The sequence below is a fragment of the Pan troglodytes genome, chromosome 13, assembly GCF_028858775.2.
Source record: "Pan troglodytes isolate AG18354 chromosome 13, NHGRI_mPanTro3-v2.0_pri, whole genome shotgun sequence".
Taxonomy (NCBI): Eukaryota; Metazoa; Chordata; class Mammalia; order Primates; family Hominidae; genus Pan; species Pan troglodytes.
In genome coordinates, this window is record NC_072411.2 from 20669612 (window position 1) to 20675611 (window position 6000).

A 6000-nucleotide genomic window follows, 5' to 3' on the forward strand; every position below is an offset into this window, starting at 1 on the left:
AGCTTTTTGATGGCACCACTGCACTAGCTTAGGCAACAGAGTGGAACCCTGTCTCAAAAATATAACAAAAACCAGAAAACTCAACACAAAGCAGGATAAACTCTCTTCAACACACAGATATGTTAAATTATCAAAACCCAAAGACAAAGAATTTTGAAAGCAGAAAGAGAAGAGACTCATCAGGTAGAAGGAATCTTTAATAAGATTAGCAACAGATTTCTACTGGAAACAACAGAAGCCACGAGGCAATGAGATGCCATATTTAAAGTTCTGGGGAAATCTATATCAGCCGGATGCGGTGGCCCATGCCTGTAATTCCAGCACTTTGGGAGCCCAAGTTGGGAGGATCACTTGTGGTCAGGTGTTGGAGACAAGCCAGGGTAATACAGGGAAACCTGGTCTCTACAAAAAAAAAAAAAAATTTTTTTTTTAATTAGCCAGGTGTGGTGGCGTGTGCCTATAGTCGCAGCTACTTGGGAGGCTGAAGCGAGAGGATCACTTAAGTCCAGGAGGTTGAGGCTGCAGTGACCTACGACAGTACTGCTACACTCCAGCCTGGGCAACAGAGCAAGATCTTGTCTCAAATAAATAGAAGACATGCAATGGACTCCTCAGAAACAAAAAGGATCGTAAACTATTATGAACAATTAATTATATGCCATCAAACTGGATAACCTAGAAGACATAGATAAAGTCCCAGAAACATACAACCTACCAGGACTTAATCTAGAAGATATAGAAAGCCTGAACAGAACTCTAACAAATAAGGAAATTGAAGTAGCAATTGCTAACAAAAAAAGCCCAGGACCAGATAGTTTCATGGCTGAATTCTACCAAACATTCAAAGAGGAATTAATACCAACACTTCTTACACTCTTTTAAAAAACAGAAGTAGAGAGGATACCTCCAAACTCATTTTATTAGGCCAGCATCACCATGATGCCAAATTCAGACAAAGACATGATAATAAAACCACAGGTTAATACATCTGATAAACAGATGGAAAATTATTTAATAAAATACTAGCAAACTGAATTTCAAAACACATCAAAAAGATTATATACCATGACCAAGTGGGATTTATCCCTGGGATGCAAAATTGGTTTAACATATGTAAATCAATCACTGTGATAGACATTAACATAATAAAGATAAAAGCTCAACATCCATTTATGATAAGAACTCTCAACAAAATAGGTATAGAAGGAAATTTCCTTAATACAAAAGGCCATTAATGAAAGCCCACAGGAAACATCAAAATAAATGAGAGAAAACTGAAAATTTTCCCATTAGTCTGGTACAGGGCAGGGAGGCCCACTCTCACCAGTTCTATTCAACAGAGTACTAGAAGAACTAGCAAGAACAATCTCACAAGAAAAGGAAATAAAAGGTATCCAAATAGAAAAGGAAGAGGTGAAATTATCCTGTTTGCAGGTAACATGTTCTTATATGTAAAAACCCTAAACACTCCACAAAAAACCTATTAGAACTAATAAATCCAGTAAAGTTGCAGGATACAAAATCAACATATAAAAATCAGTTTTGTTTCTTCACAGCAATAATGATTATCTGAAAAGGGAATCAAGAAAACAATCCCATTTACAATAGCATCAAAAAGAATAAAATACATAGGAATAAATTTAACCAATGAGGTGAAATATCTGTACAATAAAAACTATAAAACATTGATAAAAGAAATTGAAGAAGATATAAATTGGAAATGTATCCCATATTCATGGATTGGAAAAATGGTTAAAATGCCTGTGTACTATCCAGAATACAGATTAAACACAATTTCTATGAAAATTCCAAAGGCATCATTCATAGAAATAGAAAAAAAAAATTCTAAAATATGTATGGAACCAAGAAAGACCCTAAATAACTAACACAATCTTAAGAAAGAACAATGTTGGGCCAGACACGGTGGCTCACACTTGTAATCCCGGCACTTTGGGAGGCCAAGGCAGGCAGATCACCTGAGGTCGGGAGTTTGAGACCAGCCTGACCAACATGGCAAAACCCCATCTCTACTAAAAATACAAAATTAGCTGGGTGTGGTGGCACATGTCTATAATCCCAGCTACTCGGGAGGCTGAGGCAGGAGAATTGCTTGAACCCGGGAGGCAGAGGTTGTGGTGAGCCGAGATCACGCCATTGTACTCCAGCCTGGGCAAAAAGAGCAAAACTCCATCTCAAAAAAAAAAAAAAAAAAAAAGAACAATGTTGAGGCATCACTCTTCCTGATTTCAACTTATATTACAAGGCTGTCATCAAAATATTACGGTACTGATGTGAAAACAGACACATAGAACAATGGAGCAGAAGAGAGTCCAAAAATAAACCTTCACTGATATGGTTAAATGGTTTTTGATAAGGATGCCAAGACCATCTTTTCAACAAATTAAGCTGGGAAAACTGAAAATCCACATGCAAAACAATGAAATTAGACCCTTCCACTATGCACAAAAATCAATTCAAAATTGAATAAATACTTAAACATAAGACCTGGAACTGTAAAAATCCTAGAAGAAAACATAGGAAAACTTCCTGACATTGGCCTTAACAATAATGTTTTTGGATATCACACCAAAAGGTCTGGCAACAAAAGCAAAAACAAGTGGGACCACATCAAACTAATAAGCTTCTGAATAGCAAAAGGAACAATTAACGAAATTAAAAGGTAACCCACACTTGGGACATATTTGCAAACCATATATCTTTTTTTTTTTTTTTTTTTTTTGAGACAGAGTCTCGCTCTGTCACCGAGGCTGGAGTGCAATGGTGCAATCTCAGCTCACCACAACCTCTGCCTCCCAGGAAATTCAAGCAATTCTCCTGCCTCAGCCTCCTGAGTAGCTGGGACTAAGGCATGTTCCACCACTCCCAGCAAATTTTTGTATTTTTAGTAAAGACGGGGTTTCACCATGTTGGTCAGGCTGGTCTCGATCTCCTGATGTCAGGTGATCTGCCTGCCTTGGCCTCCCAGAGTGCTAGGGTTACAGGCATGAGCCCGGCCTTGCAAACCATATATCTGATAAGGGGTTAATATCCAAAATATATAAAGAACTCACAACTAAATAGCAAAAATAAATAACCCAATGGCATAAATAATCCAGTTATTAAATGGGCAAAGGACCTGAACATTTTTCCAAAGAAGGCATAAAAATGGCCAACAGGTATGTGAAAAGTTGCTCAATATCACTAATCGTGGAAATGCAAGTTAAAACCACAATGAGATACTACCTCACACTTATTAAGATAATCATTAAGTGTCAGTGAAGGTGTGGAGAAAAGGCAACCCTTGTACACTGTTGGTGGGAGTATAAATTGGTACAGCCATTATGGAAAACAGCATAGTTACATCGAAAAAAATAAACACGGAGCTACCATATGATCCAGATATGATAAAAGATAAGAGAGGAAGTATCTCCCTTCCGGGTATCTTCCGAAAAGGCAGTGAAATCAGTGCATCATAAAGATAGCTGTTTTCATCCATTCAAGTACAGAAAGAGGCGGGGTGCTGTGGCTCACACCTGTAATCCCAGCACTTTGGGAGGCCGAGGCAGGTGGATCACCTGAGGCCAGGAGTTCAAGACCAGCCTGGCCAATATGGTGAAAACTCTCTCTCTACTAAAAATACAAAAATTAGCCGACCATGGTGGTGCATGCCTGTGATCCCAGCTACTCGGGAGTCTGAGACAGGAGAATCACATGAACCTGGGCAGCGGAGGTTGCAGTGAGCTGAGATCCTGCCACTGCACTCCAGCCTGGTGACAGAGCAAGACTCCATCTAAAAAAAAAAAAAAGTACAGAAAGGGAAAAAAAAAGATCTCCGCACTCCCATGTTTTAACAGCATTATTCAGAGAGTATAGCCCAGATATGGAAACAGCCTAAGTGTCTGTCGACAGATGATAAAGGAATTTGCAACACCATGGATAAACCTAGAGGACATTATGCTGGTTAGACTAAGCTAGACACAGAAGAATACTGCATAATTTTAATTATATGTGGAACCTTTAAAAGGCTACTAAACCGGGCACGATGGCTCATGCCTATATTCCCAGCACTTTGGGAGACTGAGGTGGGAGGATTACTTGAGCTCAGGAATGTGAGACCAGCCTGGGCAACATGGCAAGCCCCTGTCTCTACAAAAAAGTTTTAAAAATTAGCCTGGTGTGGTAGCATACACCTGTAGTCCCAGCTACTTGAGAGGCTGAAGTAGGAGCATCACTTGAGCCTGGGGTGTCAAGGCTGTAGTGAGCCTTTTTGGTGCCACTGCACTCCAGTGTAGGTGAAAGAGCAAGACCCTTTATGAAAAAATAAATTTAAAAATTTAGAAAGCTACTAAAAGATAAGAGAGGAAGAACTGATGTCCAATATGTTCAAAGAACTCTTAAAAGTCAACAGTAAGAAAACAACCCAATCAAATTGAGCAAAGTATCTACACAGACATCCAAATAATACATACAGATGCCAAGTAAACATATGAAAGGGTGCCCAACCTCATAGGTCACTAGGGAATTTCAAATTAAAACAACAATGAAATGCCAACATACACCTATTAGAATGACCAAAATCCAAAGCACTGACAATATCAAACGCAGGTGAGGATGCTAAGCAATGGAAACTCTCATTCATAATTGAAAATGATACAGACCCTTTGGCATTTTCTTAAAAAATTAAACATACTCTTGCTACATAATCCAGTAACTGTGCTTCCTTGATATTTATCCAAATGAGTTAAAAACTGATATCTGGCCAGGTGCGGTGGTTCACGCCTGTAATCCCAGAACTTCGGGAGGCTGAGGCAGGCGGATCACCAGGTCAGGAGATCGAGACCCTCCTGGCCAACCCCATCTCTACTAAAAATACAAAAATTAGCTGGGTGCGGTGGCACGCACCTGTAGTCCCAGCTACTTGGGAGGCTGAGGCAGGAGAAATGCTTGAACCCAGAAGGCAGAGGTTGCAGTGATCAGAGATTGTGCCATTGCACTCCAGCCTGGTAACAGAGCAAGACTCCATGTCAAAAAAAAAAAAAAAAAAAAAGATATCCACACAACAACATGCACACAAATGCAGCTATATTCATAACTGTCAAAAGTTGGAAGCAACAAAGATTTTTCTCAATAGGTAGTTGGATAAATTGTGGTGCATCCATACAACGTAACATTATCCAGCAATAAAAAGAAATCAGTTATTGAGTCACTAAAAGACATGGAAGAGCCCTAAATGCATATATTTTCAAAATTGTTAATGACCAAAACAAAGCATCTAAAACTATAGCTTCTGGAAGAACCACTTGTTCTTGCCCATCTTGTTCCTGTCTTGGAACTTGACCTTGGCCTCTCTTCGGGCCCTGCCTTTAAGAGCAGGATCTCTGAAGACATCGTTACTGACAACAGTTTTGTCCAAGGGGATATCCACAGAGTACCTTGTGGGCAGTAGATGATTTGATGTAGTTATAAACTTTCACAAAAGACTTGATGTTTGACCTCTTGGCTATCTTCTTGCCTATGGCAGCTGTCACTTTGCGGGGATAGTGGTCAATTCCAGCCACCAGAGCATGGCTGCAGAGGCGATCTGAGGTGCCATCATCAATGTTCTTCACGATGACGGCTTTGCATCCAGGGTAGTGTATGGCCAGGACAAACACCACTTTCCCAGGTTTTCATGAACTTGCTCATTTCAGCAGCAACCACTCAGACCTACAGCCTTTAAATACATATTAATTGCTAGGTGTAAAAAGTGGATCTGAAAAGCCTACATACACACTGTGCTATACCAACTGTATGACATTCTCGAAAAAGGAAAACTATGGGGATACTATAATAAAAAGATCAGTGATAGGTGAGGAGGAAGACAGGGATGAATAGACAGAACACAGGATTTTTAGGACAGTGAACCTATCCTGTTCTCTACTGTAATGGTGGATAAACATCATTATATATGTTCGTCAAAATCCACAGAATGTAGGCTGGGCGTGGTGGCTTATGCCTGTA

At 39.7% G+C, this 6000-nt stretch overlaps 1 pseudogene; it reads right to left on the reverse strand.

The window, feature by feature from the left end:
- Positions 1-5278: 5278 nt before the first annotated feature.
- Positions 5279-5685, reverse strand: LOC750019 (large ribosomal subunit protein eL27-like; annotated as a pseudogene).
- Positions 5686-6000: the final 315 nt, after the last annotated feature.